Source organism: Crinia signifera, chromosome 6 (genome assembly GCF_055691185.1).
Source record: "Crinia signifera chromosome 6, ASM5569118v1, whole genome shotgun sequence".
NCBI classification, from domain to species: Eukaryota; Metazoa; Chordata; class Amphibia; order Anura; family Myobatrachidae; genus Crinia; species Crinia signifera.
The window spans coordinates 260723345-260749312 of record NC_139222.1 but is presented as its reverse complement, the minus strand read 5'-3'; the positions used below and the strand labels follow the sequence as shown (position 1 = coordinate 260749312).

The 25968-nt window shown below is 46.9% G+C and overlaps 1 protein-coding gene across 9 annotated transcripts in view; it reads left to right on the top strand.

Moving 5' to 3' along the window:
* The window catches only part of JAKMIP3 (Janus kinase and microtubule interacting protein 3), a 144179-nt gene extending 118518 nt beyond the window's left edge, over positions 1 to 25661 (top strand). For 8 of the 9 annotated variants that reach the window (XM_083149457.1, XM_083149463.1, XM_083149462.1 and 5 more), the window contains one exon: positions 1786 to 1969. The gene's annotated coding sequence lies outside the window, so the exon portion shown is untranslated. Of the gene's footprint in view, positions 1 to 1785; positions 1970 to 2156; positions 2569 to 25004 lie in introns of those variants that run through there. The other variant, XR_014444631.1, reaches the window with a different exon arrangement.
* Positions 25662 to 25968: the final 307 nt, after the last annotated feature.

Below are 25968 nucleotides of genomic sequence, written 5' to 3'. Positions count from 1 at the left end.
ACACACACCCTCCCCTAAAACACTCAGGCCCGCCTAGTGTTTTCCCGGACACTCCCAGCGTTGTCCTTGGCACGCCAGCCTTTTTCTTAGCCCTCCCACTAAACAGCCGGTTTCCACCCCCAGACACCTACTTCCTGTCAATCACTTAGCGAACGACGAGCATATAGAAATTGTTGCAGGACTACGGGCCTTATGCGTGTGCAATGTATCAATAATCAGCTGCTTTGCAAATGTGCAGCCGTACGATCATGCATTAATTGGGCCCTATGTTCAGGAAGACAGAGATTAGCATATGTCGAGGTTTAGGCAATTTAAAGTACACTGATATTTGTCTGGAAAACAAAAAGTATACAGGGTCTTGTTCATTGTCTTCATCATCACCTCTAGAAGGGCTATTAAGGTTGTATATACACTAAGTATGGTTACACTTAAATATCATATAACAAAATGTGAAATCCAAAATATATTTGAAAGTAACAGGGAACAACACATATGAAAGATGGCACTGAAGGAAATAGTGTCCCAGATTCTAAGTCAGACATGCTGTAGGGCCGGATGTATCAAGCTTCAAAAAGTGACAAAATCAGCTCCTAACTGCCATGTCACAGGCTGGGTTTGAAAAATGAGAGATAGGAGCTGATTGGCCCATAAAGAGGTCACAATTCCGGTTACCGCCTGTATTTTGAGGTGGCCGCTTCTAGACAGCTGCACTGTACCCAGCCCTTTACTTCTGAAAAAATATGTAAAAGTACTATTATCTGCATTTGCGCCATTCCCATCGTTAGTGCAGGACCTCCGCAATATCCCAAAACTCTATCAGCATGCCCACGGTAACCTCCACTGTACGCTTCTTGTACGTGCAAGAGCCACATTGCCACCCAGTAACTCCTTTTTAGCCGTAGTTGAGAAGCAGCTAAGATGCAGCCGACCTGGAAAAGCTCAGAAATGTTCTAAGCCAGTGATGGCTAACCTTGACACTCCAGCTGTTGTTGAACTACACATCCCAGCATGCCCTGCATTACTTTAAGCATGGCCAAATAGTAAAACTGTAGCAGGGAATGCTGGGATGTGTAGTTCAACAACAGCTGGAGTGTCAAGGTTAGCCAACACTGTTCTAAGCTGTGATACATCCTCAGATTGCTAAAGATCACAAAATCAATTTGCATTTAAAAAAAATTGCACGTAACTCCTAATCAGTATCAGTGTGCGGAACCCAATTTTTTTTAAATGTTGCTTTTTTGAATAAATAAAAACACAAGTCATATATGAAACGTATTGTCTATTTCATTGTTGCAGGATTTAATAGCTAGGAATGCAAACACGTATATTGCACCAAATAATTGGAAATCCTATTGTTCCATGTGTAATGGGGCCTACACACTGGGTAAATTCTCACTAGATCGCTTAGAAAATGCCCCTACGTCGCTCCATGTGTAGGAACCATAGCGACAGTGATGCGAGGCACTATTGCCCGGCAATTTATATCCTGCATGCTGGATAAATCTATCATCGCTGCCGGGCAGGTCCGATGTTCTCACCAGAGAACACTGGATATGACAGATCGGTCAGCGCTGACACATCGCTGTCTGCTGAGCGATCTTGCTGAGCGTTTTGAGCAATCTAGCACCGCCCAGAATGCTCAGCACATATCCCCCTGTGAAGCCCCTTTACTTTATTATCTGTATTGTTCTTACAATATTGGAGTTTTATTAATAATCTCTCTCCCTCCCTCTCTCTCTCTCTCTCGCTCTGTCTCTCTCTCTACTATTTCGTCTCCGGCTTCAGCTTGCTACAGCATGACATTTTTACTGAATGGACTGAATCACAAATGAGTCACAAAGGACTAAATATATCATAACAAGGCCAAATGTTATTTTTAGGGATGTCCGCTGCAGTGGTGCTCTGCTGGGTTTTTGCAGCAGTCATTATGTTACTGATTTTAAAACAACAGTAAATCGAAGAGAGCTTTGCCCGGTGAACAGTCTCATGATTCAGGACGGATGAATACACTTATTCCCTGCTAAGCAGGCAGTAAATTGCTTCTGTATAGAAGTGCCTACATATCTCACACATGACTCTTATTATATCCACGTTTTATCTCCTCTCCTTCATGTGCACCAACGACGACATCTGGAAACATGATTTGTTGTGAAAAGTGTAAAACACTAATGATCCTATTATTTGGAGTATCTGAAGGGGCAAGAGTTCATGGCAAAAGATCCACAGCTTACAGATCCCTTGACCGCCATGATGTGTTTAACCAGAGTTATATCAGTGCTGAAAAAATATATTTTATAGCAAAATAGTCTATACATACAAATCTTGGTTCCAATGGAGAAAGCACAAACAAAGAACTGGCGATCCTTCGAGGACAATACCAAGTATAAAATCGTGAACAAAACCTGATATATTATTTTGCCTGCAAGAGACGAATGGTACTGTATATGTCAAGTACTGACACATCAACCAATTGGAGCTAATTAAGAACTGAGCAAATCTTACAGTGAAAGTACAACTAAGAAAAAGAACATGTTACAGTTTTTGGGAGACTATTTATCTCTATAGAAGGTAAGGCGTGTTCCGCTATTCCCGATGACTGATTATATGATGATATTACTGCTTTATGAGGTCTTATGCAGAAGTTCATTCTTGACCAATGTTTATAGAACATTCAGTGATTTCAGTTTGGTACATCTGAAAATATTGAATAGCACTTCTCAAAGTGTTGTGCAGGGTTAGCAAAGCAAAAAAAAAAATCACACAACCTGGGAAAAGCATCTTTTAGCGCAGGTGGGGCAGATGTAACATGTGTAGAAAGAGTTAGATTTGGGAGGGGTGGGTTCAAATTGGAATCTAAATTGCTTTGTAAGAATAAAGCAGTCAGTATTTACCATGCACAGAAACAAAATAACTCCCCCAAATCTAACTCTCTCTGCACATGTTACATCTGCCCCAGCATGGTTTTCCCCAGTTGTGTGTTTTTTTGATGTGCTTGCTATGTTGAATCAGGCCCATAAACCACCAAAGCTATAACCATAGGCTGCTATTAATACTAAACATTTATCACGATAGTCTGTCATAATAATTCTATCCACAAGAGGGCAGTATGATCAAAAGGAAAACTTTTACTCAATGGTACATTTGTTATCACCCTTCTACAATTGTAGGCTGCATCATTCTTTATAGACACACACACACATACATATATAACAGTGCGCTGTAAATATAATGTAAATGAATGGTAAGGAACTTATTCTATCTATTGACTTCTAGAAGGTGCTAAGTAAATAAGAAGTAGAATCTGATTTTGTTGCTATGGGCAACATCCCATCTTCAATAGAACTCCCATCTTACTAAATGTACCCCTTAGTGTCTATATTCTCTGCTCTTAGGGACTGATTCAAAGCAGGAAAAACACTGCATGCTGCAAGTCTGCCCCCCTGCTGTGCAAATGTGAGTGGATGTTTACGCTGTATGCGGCGGTGCAGGAGAAAATCATTTGATGGTCTCTAAACCAGTGATGGCTAACCTTGACACTCCAACTGTTGTTGAACTACACATCCCAGCATGCCCTGCATCAGTTTTAGCATGGCTAAATAGTAAAACTGTAGCAGGGCATGCTGGGATGTCAAAAAAAGTGAAGTAGCGCTAATGACAACCAATCTAGTGGATAGTTAATTAATGAATAGGCCTAATGCACCCAGCTGCTGACCATTAGGGACTACCAATCCCCGTGAAGACAAGAACACAGACACAGAAATGCAGCGCTCGGGATTTTTAGGCAAAAGAAATAGCCAGTTCAATGTTTTTTTAAAAAGAACATGTATTGTTTTATAAACACTCAAGAAAGATATATATAAATAAAATTAGAAAAAACACAAAATAAGAAGCAGTTAATATGCACAATTATCAAAAAAATGGATCTCATAAGATGTCTGCAGACAGCTCTTGTCCAGCATTCTCCACGTAGATCAGAAATTGAGCTGTTTATAGAAATTGAACTGTTTATTGCTGATACCCACACGCACCGTATCCATTCTACAGCTGAACATCGGATACTGTGAACCAGATATGCTGGTTCAGGCCATCTGCATTGCACAGATCTCGCCGACAGTTCTTTATTAATGGGATGGTCCCTCTAATTTAAAATTTTATGTGCCTGCGCCCTAAATAGGGGTATAAAGAAGGTTGTGGATACATCGTGTACTTTTTGACCCCAATTGGGGAAACTTCGGATATTTGGAATCTGCCCCACTGAGGGGAAGGTTATTACAGACTGCAAACCCTGAAGGTGTAACACGCAAGTTTAAGCGTTTGAAATCACACCTAGTGTAAAACCCCTGATGAAGTCTTTTTTAAGACGAAATGCGTCGGGTTATTGATATCGTATTTCCGAAAAGGATACAATGTCCAGATGTGGTCTTTGAAACATAAATAAAGCATTCTGGTTTTATGATTATACATTGTATTGGGTTATTGTACTGTATATGACTACAACTGGTGGAAGTTCCATTAGGTGGTAAAAGCGCTCTCTATATTTCTTGTTTTCCATATATATATATATATATATATATATATATATATATATATATATATATATATATATATATACGTATAACCCACCAAAGTAGTGGGAATGAGCGCAAAAACTAAAAACAAAGTACCAACAGCACCCTAGGAATTAGTGGGTTAGGGTTAATTTTGCCATGGATTAGTTCCAACTTGATTTAGTCAACTCTCCAGAGAAAGTAAAAAACAAAAATCTTTTTTCCATGCAGTCAGTCTGTTAATGAGAGATTAGTAAACATGCGCTTCGGCAAACAATGGCATATTCACAGGTGCCCACATAACCGATTCCAGTGGTATAGGGAATATACAAAGAAGCTTCCACAGTTAGTTTTCCTCAAACCTGTGTCCCGATTTATGGGGGATATACCAGGCTCCGTTTGTTTGCAAGTGCAGAGGCAATTCGGCTGGAGGAGGAGGCCGGCCGGCTAGTCCTTAGGAGCAGGGGTCTTTTAAGGATCGACGCGTTTCCCCGCCAACTTATCTCGGCGGCTTCATCAAGGATCAAGTGTCCATGCTGGGATGTGTAGTTCAACAACAGCTGGAGTGTCAAGGTTAGCCATCACGGTACTTGTTTCCTATCTGGGCGCCCACGATTTTAATCGCGGGCATCGGGGGTAAAATCGTGGCCATCGCCCGCGATTTTCCCATAGAGAACAATGTTAAATGCCTCAATTTACCCGCGATGACCGCGATTTACCATAGGAAACAATGTTAAATGGATCAATTTCCCCAAATTATCATAGGGAACAAGGGGAAATGTGGCAAAAACACCCTGAACATAAAAATGTCCCCCCAAAAGTAGTTGACGCCACCCCGCCATCAACGTGAACCCGAAGCGTGGCGAGCGCAGCGAGCCCGCGAGGGGCGGCGGTACGCGTCCTCCGACCTTTTCATGCCCTACTATCCACTAGGGCGTGGAGTGAGAATAGAATAGTGTGGCGAGCGCAGCGAGCCACCGAGCCCGAAGCGTGGCGAGCGCAGCGAGCCCCGCGAGGGGACGCGGATACCTTCACAGGTAAACGCGTCCCTTCACGGGCTTGACACCTGGGAAGCCCGCGAGGGTACGCGTATAACTGTGAAGGTATCCGCGTCCCCTCGCGGGGCTCGCTGCGCTCGCCACGCTTCGGGCTCGGTGGCTCGCTGCGCTCGCCACACTATTCTATTCTCACTCCACGCCCTAGTGGATAGTAGGGCATGAAAAGGTCGGAGGACGCGTACCGCCGCCCCTCGCGGGCTCGCTGCGCTCGCCACGCTTCGGGTTCACGTTGATGGCGGGGTGGCGTCAACTACTTTTGGGGGGACATTTTTATGTTCAGGGGTGTTTTTGCCACATTTCCCATTGTTCCCTATGATAATTTGGGGAAATTGATCCATTTAACATTGTTTCCTATGGTAAATCGCGGTCATCGCGGGTAAATTGAGGCATTTAACATTGTTCTCTATGGGAAAATCGCGGGCATCGCGTCGGTCGCATCGCATGTCATTATAATGACATGCGATGTACCCGCGATGCCCGCGATGGGCGCCCAGATAGGAAACAAGTACCGCCATCACTGGTCTAAACTGGCTGGAAACCAAGCACAATTTCTTTGTCCATGCACAGTTACCATGACAACTCTCCATGCATGGTATATATAATCATTTCATAACTTGCACCACGCTCGAGTGACTGCAGTGCTTTGTACACATGCTCAGAAGTAAAATGCGTATTTTACACAATAAAGCACACTTTGCATCCAACCTAATATAACCCCATGGTATATTAACCTGGGTCATGGACATACAAAGCTCACTGACGCTCATGAAGAGCGAAGGCTAGCCCGTCTGGTCCAATCCCATGGAATAGCCACTGTAGCACACATTGGTGGAAAAGACGGCCCATGCCGATCCTGACCACTGCACCTCCTATGGGGTGTCAGATCCGAACCGTGGTGCAATGGAAGAAGGTGGCCTGGTCTGATGAATCAGTTTTTTTTTTTTACACCAAGCCATGTGTGCTTGGTGTTTACCTGGGGAAGAGGTGCACTATGGGAAGAAGGCAAGCCGGTGGAGGCCATTCGATGCTCTGGCCAATGTTCTTCTTGGAAACCTTGGGTCCTAGCATTCATGTGGATGTTACTTTGACACGTTCCACCTACAGTTGTGTCCTGTGACATCAGTCGTGCCAAGTAGTCACTCTGAACTGTCATCATGGCTCCACCCCCTTCTATACATTGCCTGTTTCAAAGCACCGTACAGGGGGGGGGCGGAGCCACAATGACACAATCGTACTGAACACCCCATCTCTGCACCCGCCACACCCCTTATCCCGGATAAGTGGGGTAACTATGCTTTATCACTCTCCAAAGCTTAGTAGATCAGCCACTAAGTGTATCATACAATTATTATCATTATTATAGTGATTTATATAGCAGCTACATATTAAGCTATTAGCTGTGCTGTGCTTTGAGTGAATACTTACAGCGCTCTGCTAGAGGTGCGGACAAAGGCCCTTATTCTGATCTGTGCGGCCGGAGCCGCATACGTTGCTCCGGGCGCACAAACCAATCCCCGCCTACAATACGGATCGCCACGGCCGTCCGTACGCGGACGGCTGGCGATCCGCATGAAAATGGTGGGGCGTACGCCTCCACCATGGTGGGAGCTGCCCCCTGCATTCGATGGTCGGCGACCATCGAAGGCAGGGCCGCACGCTCCACCAGCTCCCGCAAGCTTAGACCACACGGACAATCGTCCGTGTGAAAGCTTGTATGGGGGCGGAGAGCTGACATCCGGCGATGTCAGCTTTCCGCCCCCATCACTGGCGTCATAGCCTCATTACCATGCATACGCCCCGCGTTTGCATGGGAACGCCCATGAAACGCTGGGCGTATGCATAGGGTAATGAGGCTATTAAGCCCCTCACGCCCCTATACGCCCCCTTTGCGGCGTATACATTTTTTGTGCGGCGATTTCCCCTGCACATGCGCAGAGTGACCTCTGCGCATGTGCAGAGTGAAAACATCGGCGGTACGGCCGCACGCGGGCCGTACCGCCGAGATCAGAATAAGGGCCAATGTGCTGCATTTTTCCTCCGCTGTAAACCTGCCTTGTTGTTCCTCACCCATCCCTGCGAGCCCTGGGAGTTCAGTGTTGTCACTTGGAATGATGTCAGATGCGCCGCTGTCAGGAGCCTTCATCTGGAAACGCTTGTAGCAGAATATTATGCTCATCTGTGACAGGATTCTCTCTGACCTGTTACACAAGTCTCAGTAGCAGGTGAAAGCCAGGGCTTCGTTCTCCAAACGCCTGTAATTGTCCCCCCAGCACAGGCCAGCAGAGAATGGGCTATTCATTATGGAAATGTGGGACTTGTAGTAACGTGGTTCCTAATTAACTGGGCCCACATTCATACAAAGCCAAAATAAAACAATATACGGGACAAAATCATTTCCTAAAAAGAATGTTGTGCATTTCACAGAGCACTAATGGTGCCCATACACTAGGGCGATATTGCATTCAATCCTTCAATTTCATCCCTTATATGTCTCTTGAATTTATTAGAAACATTACCTCCTGCAACAGGTTTTCTAAGCTTTTCAGGTTTATTGTGAGAGGAATATCAGAGGCAAACGAGGGACAGACATATGTCAGTAACTGGGTATATCTTAGGCCTAGTGCTCAGAGTGAAGTTGTCTCTCTCTGGCTGTTCTCCCTAATTACAGACTGATGTCCCATTATTACACTGCTGCAGGCATAGACTGTCACAAAGGCCATTGTTGGTGTCTGGCAGTAACCACCCCCGGCATCTGCCAGCCTTTACTAAATCCCTGACTGCCCAGCAAGAGTGACTATTCACTCTCATACTACTGCTGCGTTACCTGGACACTAGCATATAGGCCTGCTGTATGGGAATACAAGGTTTTTGTTTTAATATTAACATGTGTATTTTATTGACCAGGATAGCCATCACTTGTCGGACCTGGGAATGACAAAATAGCTAAAGCCCCCCACACTCGGCACCCATAGCCTTACACACACATTACCCCATAACCATACACAAATATACTGCCCCCCCCCCCCCCCCCCCACACACACACACACATACACACACTGCCCCAATAGCCTCATCATACATTACCCCATTATCATACACAAATACAGGGGCGGATACAGGAGAAAATGACAGGGGGGCACCATAAAAGGGGAGGGGATGGGTTGGGAGGGTTAGTGGTGCCAGTGTGCACGCTCAGAGAGCGGAGCGAGAGAGGAGGAGCGCAGAGAGAGGGCAGAAATGGGATTAAAAATTAGAGATGTGCGGGCTCGGATTTCCAAGATCCGAGCCTGCACGGACGTCATCAATCCGAGCTCGGTTCCGGGCAGCGCTCGTAGATTCCCGCCTGACTCAGATCCGGGCACGCGGACAAAAGGTCATCGCCCGGCGCCGGATTTCGCGAGGCTTTAAACAGCGGCTCCCGCACCCGCCATCTTCACTCTAGTCTAGGAGCGGGTTGGGAGAGGATGTGTTGGTGCTGCTGCTGGGGCTTGAACTGAAATTGGCGCTGGAGCTGTCTCCCTCAGTGCTGCTGTGTACTCTGTCCTCCTCTCTGCTTAGGGTGGGATCACCCTAGCAAGGAGGACAGTCAGCTGTGTAACAGTGATAACTGATTCTGCTGTGTGTGTGTAACTGTGTACTTGTAGTACTACTGTCTCCTCTGTGCTGGGGCCTACCTCTGGTGCTGTGCTGTACATATAATAATATTATATATATATATATATATATATATATATATATATATATATATATATATATATTGTGGGGTTTTAGCATCAAACGGGTAGGCACAGGTGAGGATTTGGCACAGACTTAGACAGTGACATCACGGCTTGGGTCCAAAACAGGGCTTGCCTGAGTTTTATTGCAGCACTCAGAGCAAGAAACTAACAACAGCCTTTACACTTCAGGCAAAACATAAAACAAAAACCTGCTCGTCTGAGCTCTAACTAAACAGAATAAACGTCCCTCTCTATACCAGGGCCACACTATGTGACACTGGACACACACAGCAGATATAGAGCAAGTAATGCAGTACTTACAGCCTTGTCTCTCTCTAGCAGCAGCTTACTGCCTCCAACACCCAGGGAGAGAGAGAGAGAGCTCTAAGGAGAGGGCTGACTCCTTTTTAAAGAATCAGGTGTTCTCCTGATTACCAGCCCAGGACAGAACACCCTTTGTAAGCCGGAGCTTACCACACAGATTGAAATAGCCTGCAGTCTATATGCCATAAGACAGGATTCTAGGGGAAAAGTACCTGCCGTCTATGACTTTCCCTGCCACTGTCTTACAATATATATAATCCACTGGTGCTGCCTGCTAGTGCCTGCACTGAATAGAGGCTGCCAGTACCTACTCAGTCCACTGGTGCCACTGCCAGTGCTACTGAATATATAATATCATTCTGCTGGTACCTTCCTAGTACTGCCATATCTACCTGTCTTGTGCCTAGTACTGCCGTATCTACCTGTCTGGTGCCTATTACTGCCGTATCTACCTGTCTGGTGCCTAGTACTGCCGTATCTACCTGTCTGGTGCCTAGTACTGCCGTATCTACCTGTCTGGTGCCTAGTACTGCCGTATCTACCGGTCTGGTGCCTAGTACTGCCGTATCTACCTGTCTGGTGCCTAGTACACAGTTCCACAAGTACTCTTTAGCTGGACTAAAGCTGTGGGATACTCCTTGGTGTCCCCATGTATGCACAAGACCCCTATGTAACGTCCTGTGAGTGTCCCAGGGTCTACCAAGCTGGCATGGATGAGTGTAACTAAACTCCCAGAGTCCAGTAGAGCCCTCCCGGGATAACCATCCACCTTTACATGACATATTTGCTGTCCAGTTTCTGACACAGTCTCAGCAGAGAAAACAGAACGTGCATATAAAGAGCTTCGCCAGGTTGTATCACACTCCATTGGCTCAGAAGTAAGGGGGCAATTGGCAGCAATATGCCCAGGTCCATGACAACGCCAACACTGTATGCGGCCCCAGTCTTTTTGCGACCCAGGTTTGGACCCTACTGTCCCTTGGGAACGCCTCTCCACTGTTTGTTCCCCATCTAGGCCACCTCCCTTTACAACATTATTCACCCCTCTAGTAAACGGAACAGTCTTACCAGATGATCCGGCCGCTTTGCTGTTCTTGAGGGTGGAATGTCCAGGAGGCACTTCTTGGAGTAGATTTTCAGTAGCTCTGTACCTCTCAACCAAGTTGACAAGCCCCTCGGCATCATTAGGGTCGCCCTGACCGACCCAGCGCTGAACCTTTGGAGGTAAGGAACAACGATACTTGTCCAGCACGACTCTCTCCACGATCTGCGCTGGTGTAGACTCCTCTGGCTGTAGCCATTTCTTTACCAGGTGGACCAGGTCATACATTTGGGACCGCGCAGGTAACTGTTCAGAAAAAGTCGAGTTATGCACCTTCCGGGCACGCACACTCATGTTTACGCCTAAGCGAGCAAGGATCTCTCCCTTGAGTTTCGCGTAGTCGTTAGCATCCTGCTCACTCAGATCAAAATACGCCTTTTGTGGTTCTCCAGTTAGAAAAGGTGCTACCACACCTGCCCATTGATCCACGGGGTAACTGTTCACGCTCTGCTACACGTTCAAACACCGCAAGAAAGGCCTCTACATCATCCGTGAGAGTCATCTTTTGCAGAGATTTCTGTACTGCAGCCCGTGTGGTTGGAAGCAAGGGTTGGGGTGTTTGCACACTCTGCGCCACACTCTTAGCCACATTCTGTATTTGCTCTTGTAATTGCAGATTAATTTGCTGCTGTTCCTTTAAGGCTAGTCTGTTGGATTCAAGCAGCAAGACATTGGTTTCAGCCTGGGCACGCATGGCCTCCTCATGCACCTTTTGCTGATGTGCGTTGGCCTGCCGCTGCAGCTCATTTGCCTGCACCAAGTGTTTTAAAAGGTCCTCCATTTTAACAGTCTCCTGTTGCAGTGTTACAGCAGCCTTTAGCCAGGACATGCAAGTATCAGTGCACTCCAGACACTCACTTGTGGCTGGTTGCCTTTAGCAACAACTTCCAGCTTGCTGTAGCAAAAGTCCTATAGTTCGATGTATGTCTCTTTAAGTGAGATGCTTGCTTGCATTCTCCACCATATGTGGGGTTTTAGCATCAAACGGGTAGGCACAGGTGAGGATTTGGCACAGACTTAGACAGTGACATCACGGCTTGGGTCCAAAACAGGGCTTGCCTGAGTTTTATTGCAGCACTCAGAGCAAGAAACTAACAACAGCCTTTACACTTCAGGCAAAACATAAAACAAAAACCTGCTCGTCTGAGCTCTAACTAAACAGAATAAACGTCCCTCTCTATACCAGGGCCACACTATGTGACACTGGACACACACAGCAGATATAGAGCAAGTAATGCAGTACTTACAGCCTTGTCTCTCTCTAGCAGCAGCTTACTGCCTCCAACACCCAGGGAGAGAGAGAGAGAGCTCTAAGGAGAGGGCTGACTCCTTTTTAAAGAATCAGGTGTTCTCCTGATAACCAGCCCAGGACAGAACACCCTTTGTAAGCCGGAGCTTACCACACAGATTGAAATAGCCTGCAGTCTATATGCCATAAGACAGGATTCTAGGGGAAAAGTACCTGCCGTCTATGACTTTCCCTGCCACTGTCTTACATACCCTCCCCCTCTGTTCGAACCTGTGGGGTCGGACACTGTCTGCCAACTGGCAGTATGTTCGGGATAGGGCATCGGCATTACCCTGAAGCCTTCCTGCTCTGTGTTCCACTGTAAATTTGAAATTTTGCAAATTGAGAAACCATCTCATGACCCTTGCATTTCTCTCTTTGGCTTGGTACATCCATGTAAGTGGGGAGTGGTCAGTGATTAATCTAAAGGAGCGTCCTAAGAGATAGTACTTTAGGGATTCAAGGGCCCACTTGATTGCTAAGCACTCCCGCTCGACTATACTGTAGTTTCTCTCCGTAGGTGTGAGCTTCCTGCTCAAATATGTTACCGGGTGTTCCTCTCCACCAACTTCTTGGGAGAGGACAGCACCTAGTCCCACATCAGAAGCATCAGTCTGTACGACAAACTCTAAAATCTGGAGTGATCAGGACTGGTTGATTACAAAGGGCCACTTTTAATTCTTGGAATGCCCTTTCAGCCTCTGGGTTCCAGCTGACCATAACTGCCCTACCTCCTTTGGTAAGATCGGTTAGGGGCGCTGCCATGGTTGCAAACTGGGGAATGAACCTACGGTAATACCCCAGAATTCCCAAAAAAGCCCTGACTTGTTTTTTTGTCGAAGGACGAGGCCAGTCTTGGATAGCCTCCACTTTATTTATTTGTGGCTTTATTATACCTCTCCCGATAACATACCCCAGGTCTAACATTTTCTGGACCTCCCCAGATATGGCCTGTCTACGCGCTTCTGGTACTCTATAGGGTTTTAAGCGTACCCGAACTCCAGGTTCGGTGACAATGTCATGTTTTATGGCTGTGGAGCGCCCTGGAAGTTCTGAGAACACATCATAATTCCTTTGTACTAACTCTTTAGTTTCCTGCTTCTGGGATTTGGACAGGGTCTCTGACACCCGCACCTCTGGGCTATCACTAGAGGGGGCACTTACAGCTGTCAGAGTCTTTCTGTCTTTCCAGGGTTTAATTAAGTTCACATGGTACAACTGTTCTGGCTTCCGTTTACCTGGTTGATACACTTTATAATTTACACTTCCCACTTTTTTATCTACCCGATACCGTAGATCCTGGTTAATGGCCATATTTGGGAACTCTTTGTCAGCATTGGGGTATTGGGGCTCACCATTTATGACTTTAGGATTTTCCCTAGCCCTTAATAAGGTGGGATCTCTAAGTTGAGCAGTCCCAAAATTATCACGTGACATCTCTAGCTCAGGCATGTCACACGCTTCTTCCTGCTCCTCAGCTTCACCTGCAAGAACAGCTAGGGGAAAACGGTCAGATTCAATAGTGGTCACCCCTACCGTTTGAACCTCAGTATCCTGATCAAAAGGCTCAGGACTAATCACAGGGCACACATTCTCATTATTAACAGCATTTCTAGTGCAGTGTACATTCTGTTTCCACAAGTCCCAGAACAATGGGAAGTCTCTTCCCAGGATCACACTATGCATCAGGGTCTTTACCACGCCCACTTCATGGGACACAGTTCCACAAGTACTCTTTAGCTGGACTAAAGCTGTGGGATACTCCTTGGTGTCCCCATGTATGCACAAGACCCCTATGTAACGTCCTGTGAGTGTCCCAGGGTCTACCAAGCTGGCATGGATGAGTGTAACTAAACTCCCAGAGTCCAGTAGAGCCCTCCCGGGATAACCATCCACCTTTACATGACATATTTGCTGTCCAGTTTCTGACACAGTCTCAGCAGAGAAAACAGAACGTGCATATAAAGAGCTTCGCCAGGTTGTATCACACTCCATTGGCTCAGAAGTAAGGGGGCAATTGGCAGCAATATGCCCAGGTCCATGACAACGCCAACACTGTATGCGGCCCCAGTCTTTTTGCGACCCAGGTTTGGACCCTACTGTCCCTTGGGAACGCCTCTCCACTGTTTGTTCCCCATCTAGGCCACCTCCCTTTACAACATTATTCACCCCTCTAGTAAACGGAACAGTCTTACCAGATGATCCGGCCGCTTTGCTGTTCTTGAGGGTGGAATGTCCAGGAGGCACTTCTTGGAGTAGATTTTCAGTAGCTCTGTACCTCTCAACCAAGTTGACAAGCCCCTCGGCATCATTAGGGTCGCCCTGACCGACCCAGCGCTGAACCTTTGGAGGTAAGGAACAACGATACTTGTCCAGCACGACTCTCTCCACGATCTGCGCTGGTGTAGACTCCTCTGGCTGTAGCCATTTCTTTACCAGGTGGACCAGGTCATACATTTGGGACCGCGCAGGTAACTGTTCAGAAAAAGTCGAGTTATGCACCTTCCGGGCACGCACACTCATGTTTACGCCTAAGCGAGCAAGGATCTCTCCCTTGAGTTTCGCGTAGTCGTTAGCATCCTGCTCACTCAGATCAAAATACGCCTTTTGTGGTTCTCCAGTTAGAAAAGGTGCTACCACACCTGCCCATTGATCCACGGGGTAACTGTTCACGCTCTGCTACACGTTCAAACACCGCAAGAAAGGCCTCTACATCATCCGTGAGAGTCATCTTTTGCAGAGATTTCTGTACTGCAGCCCGTGTGGTTGGAAGCAAGGGTTGGGGTGTTTGCACACTCTGCGCCACACTCTTAGCCACATTCTGTATTTGCTCTTGTAATTGCAGATTAATTTGCTGCTGTTCCTTTAAGGCTAGTCTGTTGGATTCAAGCAGCAAGACATTGGTTTCAGCCTGGGCACGCATGGCCTCCTCATGCACCTTTTGCTGATGTGCGTTGGCCTGCCGCTGCAGCTCATTTGCCTGCACCAAGTGTTTTAAAAGGTCCTCCATTTTAACAGTCTCCTGTTGCAGTGTTACAGCAGCCTTTAGCCAGGACATGCAAGTATCAGTGCACTCCAGACACTCACTTGTGGCTGGTTGCCTTTAGCAACAACTTCCAGCTTGCTGTAGCAAAAGTCCTATAGTTCGATGTATGTCTCTTTAAGTGAGATGCTTGCTTGCATTCTCCACCATATGTGGGGTTTTAGCATCAAACGGGTAGGCACAGGTGAGGATTTGGCACAGACTTAGACAGTGACATCACGGCTTGGGTCCAAAACAGGGCTTGCCTGAGTTTTATTGCAGCACTCAGAGCAAGAAACTAACAACAGCCTTTACACTTCAGGCAAAACATAAAACAAAAACCTGCTCGTCTGAGCTCTAACTAAACAGAATAAACGTCCCTCTCTATACCAGGGCCACACTATGTGACACTGGACACACACAGCAGATATAGAGCAAGTAATGCAGTACTTACAGCCTTGTCTCTCTCTAGCAGCAGCTTACTGCCTCCAACACCCAGGGAGAGAGAGAGAGAGCTCTAAGGAGAGGGCTGACTCCTTTTTAAAGAATCAGGTGTTCTCCTGATTACCAGCCCAGGACAGAACACCCTTTGTAAGCCGGAGCTTACCACACAGATTGAAATAGCCTGCAGTCTATATGCCATAAGACAGGATTCTAGGGGAAAAGTACCTGCCGTCTATGACTTTCCCTGCCACTGTCTTACAATATATATAATCCACTGGTGCTGCCTGCTAGTGCCTGCACTGAATAGAGGCTGCCAGTACCTACTCAGTCCACTGGTGCCACTGCCAGTGCTACTGAATATATAATATCATTCTGCTGGTACCTTCCTAGTACTGCCATATCTACCTGTCTTGTGCCTAGTACTGCCGTATCTACCTGTCTGGTGCCTATTACTGCCGTATCTACCTGTCTGGTGCCTAGTACTGCCGTATCTACCTGTCTGGTGCCTAGTACTGCCGTATCTACCTGTCTGGTGCCTAGTACTGCCGTATCTACCTGTCTGGTGCCTAGTACTGCCGTATCTACCTGTCTGGTGCCTAGTACGGCCGTATCTACCTGTCTGGTGCCTAGTACTGCCGTATCTACCTGTCTGGTGCCTAGTACTGCCGTATCTACCTGTCTGGTGCCTAGTACTGCCGTATCTCATTCTCTATATATACTACCTGTCTGCTGGTGCCTAGTACTGCCGTATAATACCAGGGGTGCCACCGTGCCACCATCTGTGCCGTATAATTCCTGGGGTAACTCAAGTCTGCCGTATAATTCATGGGGTGTTGCCAAGTGTGCTGTATTAGTCCAGGGGTGATGCTAAGTGTGCCGTGTCAGACCAGGGGTGATGCTAAGTGTTCTGTATCAGTCCAGGGGTGATGCTAAGTGTACCGTATCAGTCCAGGGGTGATGCTAAGTGTTCTGTATCAGTCCAGGGGTGATGCTAATTGTACCGTATCAGTCCAGGGGTGATGCTAAGTGTTCTGTATCAGTCCAGGGGTGCTGCCAAGTGTGCTGTATTAGTCCAGGGGTGATGCTAAGTGTACCGTATCAGTCCAGGGGTGATGCTAAGTGTTCTGTATCAGTCCAGGGGTGATGCTAAGTGTGCTGTATCAGTCCAGGGGTGCTGCCAAGTGCGCTGTATTAGTCCAGGGGTGATGCTAAGTGTACCGTATCAGTCCAGGGGTACTGCCAAGTGTGCTGTATTAGTCCAGGGGTGATGCTAATTGTGCTGTATCAGTCATGGGGTGCTGCCACGTGTGCTGTATCAGTCCAGGGGTGCTGCCAAGTGTGCTGTATCAGTCCAGGGGTGATGGTGTGTGCCGTATCAGTCCAGGGGTGAAGCTAAGTGTGCCATATCAGTCCAGGGGTGCTATTAAATGTGCCGTTTCAGTCCAATGTTTGTGCCGCCTACTTGTGTCACTTATCATAGTCATACAGCTACCTTGGTGCAACCTTTTGGCCTAAAAACAATATTGTGAATTGTTCAGAATAGACTGGAAATGAGTGGAAATGAATGTTATTGAGGTTAATAATAGCGCAGGAGCAAAAAAAAAAAAAAAATCTGCAATTTTAGCAGTTTTTATGCTTTGTAAAAAAAAAATCAGAACCCAAATCCCAAAACGTTTAGGGGGTATTTTGGCAAAACCCATTAGAACCCAAAACCTTAAGGTAATCAGAATCCAAAACCCAAAACGCGAAAAGTGGCCGGTGCACATCCCTATTAAAAATAGGCCCTGGCAGTACACAGGCCCAACTTGGCGTCAAAAGTGAAGGATGTAGTTGTTTGTGCGCCAAAGGGGGTGTGGCCACTCAAAAGGGGGCATGTCCTTGAGTGTAGTGTACAACACCATATACAACTTCTACACATTTTGCAACAAAATACTAGACCCCATTATACTTGCCCCTTACACATGATACCAAACGGATTGAGACCAAATTCACATAATGCCACACGGATTGAGCCAAAATTCACATAATGACACACGGATTGAAACAAAATTCACATAATGACACACGGATTGAGCCAGAATTCACATAATGACACACGGATTGAGACCAAATTCACAATATGCTTCACAAACAAGGACATTGCGCACCAAAGGCGTGCGTCAAACATTTACACCGTAATTCCCATTACAAGTTAAGTCACACACCATAATGTCCATTACGTATTATGCCAAATACCTTAATGCCTATTACAAATTACTATGCTACATACTGTAAGTGCTACTTACCTACATGCTCGTTGCCAGGGGTTCCATGCTTGTTGCCAGGGGTTCTATGCTAGTTGCCAATGCCATGCTTGTACATGCTCATTGTCAAGGGGAAATACATGCTCACAGTAACTAGGGGGCAGCCGCCTCCGGGCAGAAGTGACAGCCATTGACAGCCGGGCAGAGAGCAGGGGGCTGCCCGGCTGTATTCAAAACACTGCACTGCAGGTCCCGGCTATTTGAAAATCTCGTGCTGCCTCGCTGACAGCAGCGCATCACTTCTTCGCTGACAGCCAGGGGTGCCGAGAGAGGGGGGGAGCAGGTACAATTTACCCGGGCCCAGGCCTGTCAGGGGGGCCCTGGTCTGGACACACAGGTTTTTTTTTTATTTGGTGGCAAGTACCCCCAACATGACCCGTTCCATTAGGTACAAAATGAGGTTGCACTCCAGCACAGTCCAAAATTCAAAGAGGGGCAGTCACATCAACTGCCAGTGAGTCCAGGACAGTGATGCTTGGGGTGGCAGTATATGTGACCCCCACTTTTGAATATTGGACTGTGCTGCAGGCTCACATCTGTAATTGCCACTGGCAGGGAAGTCCAGGAACAGAGCATTTTGTACCTAATGAAATGGATCATGTTGGAGGGTATGTGTAAATCCTTTGCAAAGAGCATGTAACCCCTGGCAGAGCATGTAAATCAGGGCAGACAGGTTAATCCCTTGCACAGAATGTTAACCCCTGGCAGAGCATGTTAACCCCTGGTAGAGCATGTTAACTTCTTAATATGCAATGAGCATTACGGTGTGTGGTATAACATGTAATGAGCATTATGGCATGTGGTATAATATGTAATGGGTGTGTGACATGTGTAATAGGTATTACAGTGTAAATTTTTGTACGTGTATCCACCTTGGAAGCAGTGGCGTAACACCGGGTCCGCAGAGTGTGCGGGGATCTCCGTCCGTGGGGGCCCCAGGAAGTTGCTGTACCGGGGCCCAGGATTTCTCTTGGCGGCCCTGCTGACAGCGGCACATCCCTGCCTTGCTGACAGAAGCACATCACTGCCTCACTGACAGCAGGGCATCACTTGACATGATTCCTGTCCCACCAGGTGGCGGCAGAGGCGACTTATCGTTCAATTACCATCGCGAAGCAGGCCAACTGCCCCTTGTACATCACCAAAGTCATGAGCAAGGGAGCTGCTGACGTGATTGCTCAAGCAAAGAGGAAAGGTAGAGAACAATGGACAATTTTACCGGCAGACTTTCCTTCAGCGTCTTGCTCTTTCCTCTGCTCGCTGGAGCGGAACGTCTCATTTTGTGCTTGTTGTAGAATTCATTATTCACTCATAAATCAGAACACCTGTATGTGACCAGCTGACCTGCGGTATGCCGCAACTGAGTAATACCGGCACAGGGGGGGTATGGTCATTAGGCCGACATGCATTGTATCGACCATTGAAGGTCGAAAGGCCATAGGCCGTCACTTGAAATAGGTCGACATGACTAAGGTCAACATGGTTGCAAGATCAACACAAGTATTCAGTCGACAATAGCAAGGGCGATAGTGAAAAGGTCAACATGAGTTTTTCATGTTTTTTTTGTAGACGACGTGCCGACAGGCGGTAGTTCATGCCCTACCATCCACGGGATACATTGGGTCACCAGCAAGTTTTTAGACAGTCATTAGGTCGACACCATTGGGTCCACATGCATTTAGGTCGACATGCAGGAAGGTCGACATGAGTCAAGGTCGACAGGGTCATTAGGTCGACAGGGTCATTAGGTCGACAGAGCCATTAGATCGACATGGGTTGGTCGACAGTCAAAAGGTCGACATGGGGTTTTTCACAGTTTTTTGAGCCGACATGTGCCGACAGGCGGTATTTCATGCCCTACCATCCAATAGGGAGAATAAAATAGTGTGCCGAGCGCAGCAAGACACCGTGCCCGAAGCATTGCGAGTGAAGCGAGGGGATGCGGTGCACTTCAAACTGTGTCCATGTCGGCTGTGTCGACATTCGGCTTAAAAAAACAGTGAAAACCCCATGCAGACATTTTGACTGTCGACCTAGCCCATGTCGACCTAACGCTAGTGTCAACCTAGACCCATGTCGACCTAGACCCATGTCGACATTGACCCATGTCAACCTTAACCCATGTCGACTTTGCTGCATGTTGACTTAGTGGTGTCGACCCAATGCTTGTCGACCTAGTTATTGTCGACTAAACAATCCCAACCGGCTGGGATGTGTAGTTCAACAACAGCTGGAGTGTCAAGGTTAGCCACCGAGGTACTAAATGAAAGCTAGAATCTGATTGGCTGGTATAGTATGTAGTAACACCTTCAAGTCTCCTTGTTAGACGTCTCAGTAAAACACTTAGCAAAAAGTTCACTTCATCTTTGCTGTAAAAATAACTTTTCGAACTGTAATGTATTTAAGCATCAACTGATAACTAAAACAAAGCATATAAATAAATGAAAACAGTAAAAACAAAAGTTTGTGAATCCAGTCCATACATTGCAGATGGATTTATGGTGCCTTCTGCTTTTACATTCTTCAATTCCAGCTTGATGCATGTCCGTGAATTGTATTATAAACGTCGTATTTATATATCCAGTTAGGTGCATAAAAGCCAATGAGTTAAATGTCCTCATTAACATGAGAAAGGCTCGCTCTCTTGTGGAGATGACACACAGCTGCCGCAGAGTTTATAGGTCCAGGCCGGAGACCACCATCTGCCAGCTGTCAGCCACTCGCTTCCTGAGTCTCCATCTCTCATCCAGTGCCATAAATGGTAAAAGACTATAAGGTCTGATCATGGCAGGAGGACCTGATGAACCAGGCTGGACTGTAATTATATAGCGCTGGTGTCATTATAAGGTAAATATTTCTGAGACGCTCGGTCATTGTTATGCAGCCCCACTTGTAGAGTGATACTTGAGCTATACTGTAGCTGAGGAAAGTGCAGCTATTTCCATAAACGTATTGGCTGACATTGCGTAAACATTTTTCTTGGCTTTTATGTTTTACTTAGGTTCGTATGAAATAGATTAGCAGTAAAGAACATGCAAAACTACAGGGCCCCCCATCCCCGGACGGCCATTCCAAACCTTGGGCTTTACCATTAGGTCAAACTGAGTGCAAGTGCTGATTGCATGGATTATGCTTTATATCCAGGCGCCGTGATGTTTTTGTTTGTTTTTTTATTTAAATTATTTTTCTTTTGAAGAGACCGTTCAAGATCTCTGCTGGGGATAATCGTCGTTGTTATTATCACAGATCTCGCCCCAGGATAGAAGCATATTTGACACTCATAATAAATACAGTCTTCTGAGGATTTGCTGCAGTTGGAACTTTTATACATTTCACCCTTAGGGGCTCGATTTATCGCCATCTGCATCCTCGGATGGGATGTGATAATATCGGCCCAATTCACAATGCGATGTTTGATCGCATGTAAGGATGAAGCTCGCGAGAAAGCTCTGTCCTTCGATGCCATTCTTCCTGACATCGCCTCTGCCACCACCATTAACCCTGTCCTCAGGGCCAAAACTAGGATTTCCCGCACCCCAGGAAAACTCCGGGTCTGGGGGTGGGATAGATTAAATAAAAATAGATAGAGTGAGAGAGATGTACTGTATATATTGTATTTAGAAACAAAGGCACTCACAGGTGACTTCAAAATAAAAATATCTTATAAAAAGTACATTTTGGCCCAGAACAGGTTCGGGAACCCAGTTCCTGATGATGTCATATTTAATTAGAGGAGGGAGCAGAGCCGCGCTTAGCCTTGTCGGTGTCGCTGCCTGTCCTGTTCAGTTTGACAGACAGGAGGAGCTGGACAGCTGACAATAGCAGTGTTGCAGAGCAGGGGTAGCGCCGGCTCTGCCCCTCCCCTAACCAGCGACTTGGGCGGGTAACCCCCTCGCCCCCCATAGTTAAGGCCCTGCCCTCCTCATTGCGATGACCTCCAACACACATACTTATCCACTCCTGGGGATCGCTGATCGGACCTCTTGGAGAGTGTTGGTCATTGGCTTCTGAGACCTCTGGTGCTGTAAAGTGAGCTGCCGCTTATCAGTTTACTGCATAGAACAAACAAAATGTCGAAACATGAAAAGGTCAACAGGAGTTTTTCCTGTTTTAAGGTGTCAATAATGACATCTTTGAACATGGACAACCAATTAGTGTAGCACCTGGTGCATTGCTCAGCTACCGCCTACCATACGGATCGCTCCCACCGTCCGAATGCAGCAAGACGTCGACCGAACGGACCACGAGTGGATGTTTCATGCGAACACCTCCCCATCTGTGGAACCTCCCCCATTCTTCGATGGTCGCCAACCATCGAATGATGGACCGAGCGGTCAGGCAGCACCGAGTTCTCCAGACCACTCGGACATTTCTCCGTATGAAAGCAGCGATATGGGCGGCCAGCTAACATCTGGCTATGTCAGCTGTCCGCCCCCCACACGTGCGTCACGGCCGCATTACCATACGTACGCCCAGCGTTTTCATGGGAAAGCTCATGGGTACGCATATGTTAATGAGCCTAAACAGCCCTTCACGCCCCTCTCCACCCCCTGATCGGATGGTTCCGTACAATCATTTTCTGCACGGAACTCACGCCGTGTTCCTATGTGTGAGGCGTTCACACATGCGCAGATACGCCTCCGCACATGCGCAAACACCAACCATCGGCTGTCCGTCCGCATTCGGAGCCATCCGACTCAATCAGAATAAGGGCCTTTGTTTAGCACACTTTATCATTCCCATGTGTACTCCACGTGGATGGAAAAGTATGACTAAGTCCCCAAAAATTGAGAAAAACGCATGTCAACCTTTTCATGTGTCGACCATTTTAATGTTGACCTTTTATTTGAGTTGACCTTTTGTCAATGTCGAAATATCACATGTCAACCTTCTGTCTGTATTGACCTACTGCATGTTGACCTTTTGTCTGTAAAGACCTGCTGTATTGCATGTCGATCTTTTGATGTCAGCCTCTTTGCCATCTATCTAGATACTGTAGACCAGGGGTCTTCAACCTTTAAGACAGCGTGGGCCACCTAAAAAAATCCAGTGAAGCCCGAGGGCCACTAAACTCTACTGCAGTATTTCGGACAGCCCCATAGAATCACAGCTCCCCTATAACGTCAGCACAGTCCTTCATAGATAATTGGCACAGCTGCCCATACTCAGCACTTAACCCCCCCCACACACACATACCCCAATAGTCATCAGCAGCCAATTTGGGTTCCAGTGCAAACAGTAAAATATGTGCCCCCCCCCCCATATATAATTTGATATTGAATAAATTGCACGCGCCGTAGGCGCGCTACCAAAGAGGGGTGTGGCCTTATTATAAGTTGCGTGGTCTAATTATAAAGAGTGTGAACTAGCAGGAAAACAATTATCTGACACCTCTTTTGCAACCTGCATGACCAGACATTGGTTACCGCAGGAATGGTCTTTGTCCTGACACGCTTAAGTTGACTGAAGGCTGCACAGTGACATATAAACATGAAGGCCCACACAGTGAACTAGTATGCCTCACAGATCAAACCCAAACAATGAAAGGCTACTTAAATCAATATACACTGTTACACTGTTTATCCATAATGCCCATTACACATTGTGTATCACACCATAGTGTCCATTAGACATTATGCCACACACCGTAATACCTGTTGTACTTTATGTCATACACCGTAATGCCCATTACACATTATGCCGCACACGTGATGCCCATTACACATTAATCCACACAAAATTATGCCCATTGCACATTATGCCCCACACTAATGCCCATTATGCAACAGACCATAATGCCAGCAGTACTCCTGCTTATAACATATGATGCCCCAGCAGTGCCCCTCACCCAATGCCCCAGCAGTGCCCCCACACAATGCCCCAGAAGTGCCCCTCACACAATGCCTCAGCAGTGCCCCTCACACACAATGCCCCAGCAGTGCCCCTCACACACAATGCCCCCAGTAATGCCCCACACACAATGCCCCCAGTAATGCCTGCAGCTTTGCCAGGTCCCCTGCTCCCGCCAGCTGTACCTCCTCAACCTGCAGCTTTGCCGGGTCACCTGCTTCCACCATCCATACCTCCTCCTGCAGTTTCGCCGGGTCCCCTCCGCCAGCTGTGCCTCCTCCTCCTGCAGTTCCTGCGCCAGGTCCCCTGCTCCCGCCAGCTGCGTTGCCTCCTCCCGCAGCTTCGCCGGATCCCAGCTCCCACCAGACGTGCCTCCTCCTCCCTCAGCCATGCTGGATCCACTCCTCTGCCCTGCCTGCAGCCGATGAAAATCGGGTAGGCGGCACCCGGGGGGACTCCATTACGCTGCCTCCCTCGGCAGCATTTTCTTTTACTTTAAAAAAAAATCCTGTGCATGGCGGGCAGGGGGCCACTGAGATCATCTCCGCGGGCCACTCGTGGCCCGCGGGCCATGGGTTGAAGACCCCTGCTGTAGACCATGGCTTCCCGCCAAGAGTTGTTTTGCAAGATTTTGTGGTCTATTTACTAAGCGCTGGAGAGATAAATTGGATAGAAATAAAAAAAAAAAAAACCCATCAAGCCCCTGACGGTAATTGCCTGTAACATGGCAGCTAGGAGCTGATTGGCTGGTGCTTTAGCACTCTCCAAAGCTTAGTGAATAGACCCCATGTCAGATACTGCAATCCTGTGTACAGTACATACCTGTACTGTACAGCGCAGCTTTGTTTCTTCCAATGTTCTATTTCTCTCCCTTTACTCTATATTCATCCGATGTCAGACAGAAATAAACAGTCTTTCATGAATATGGCTTTTAATGTTCTTGTGCTGCACTTTCAGGGTTCCCTACACAGTCCCTGTTTATAAACATTAGCTTATATTCAGCAATAAAGTGGATTTTTACTAGACTTTAAGACTTGACTTTAAGTCAATTTTATAGTAGTTTATTTTCAAGTGATGTCTTAATATATTATCCAGCCATCGCCTGATGTTTGTGCTAAAAGCATTGTAACTTCCATCTTTTACGACCTTGCCTCCAGCTATAACTGTGTTACATGATTGCTACGGTGCTGTAGGTAAGGTTATTTTTAGTTTGCGGACTGTTTATTGTTGTGAATGGAATTATAATACAGAAGTGCGTGATCTGCTTACAGAGGCGAAAGGGTTGCCATGGTAACTTTGTGCAGATCGTTTCCAAAGTGTAACTTTTGTGTGCTTTGTGTTTTTCAGAAGGAATGCTGGGAGCCTTCATTGAGCTGGAGCGCAAGTTCTAACAACCCAAATACTTCCATCCTATGGAACAAACACCATCACCAGAAACCTGTGTATTTCAGTCTGCCGCAGTGTATTTATTTCCCATTAATATCGATGTATTTTTCTATTTGGAAATATTTTCTATTTGACTATTTTTTAGGATCTCGATCCACTAAATGTCCACCATACTTAACTCAACCACAAATGATTTGCTTTAAAACCATTCTAGGGATCCAAATTGTGTATGGCAGAATATGTGTTAAATATTTATTCCCCTTCTAGAAATATAAATGTAAAATGGGGAGAATTTCCTGGGATTTATCTGCACTCTGGTACGGAACGTCTCATGTGTTGTCATTAGAAGCTCTGACTGGCACTAGTAGGGCTACAATAGTGTTTATGTTACAGCAGGGTTGCCGACTTGCAAAAAATCCTCTCCGGGAGAAGCCCGGAGAGGAATCTTTCATTACGAGTTGGGGGCGGGGCTTAACGGTGACGTCATTAAGCCCCGTCCCCATTACGGCAAATCGCCGAAATAACTGATCTCCATGGAGGGGGCGGGGCTAAAATGACACGATTGTGCCATTTTAGCTCCGCCCCCTCCTCTGAGACCCGCGTATTGCGGAATTTAAATGCCGCGATCGGGGTGGGGGCTCAGTGGGGGGCCGGGGGGGGGACCTGATTTTCTGGAGACTCCCGCAAATTCCAGGAGGGTCGGCAACCCTATGTTACAGTATTAATCAGATTGTGTGATCTGTAACTACACCTCTATGTAGGGTAGGCTACGCAGTCCTAAACATGACACGGACGCAACTAGACCCCCAGGGATACATTGGCTTTGATTTGTCTCATGTAATTAATCAAACACTGTTGCATGACTTTAAAAATCCCCAATATATGCAGGGCTGCAATACATGGCAGTGGGTACTGTGGACTGGAG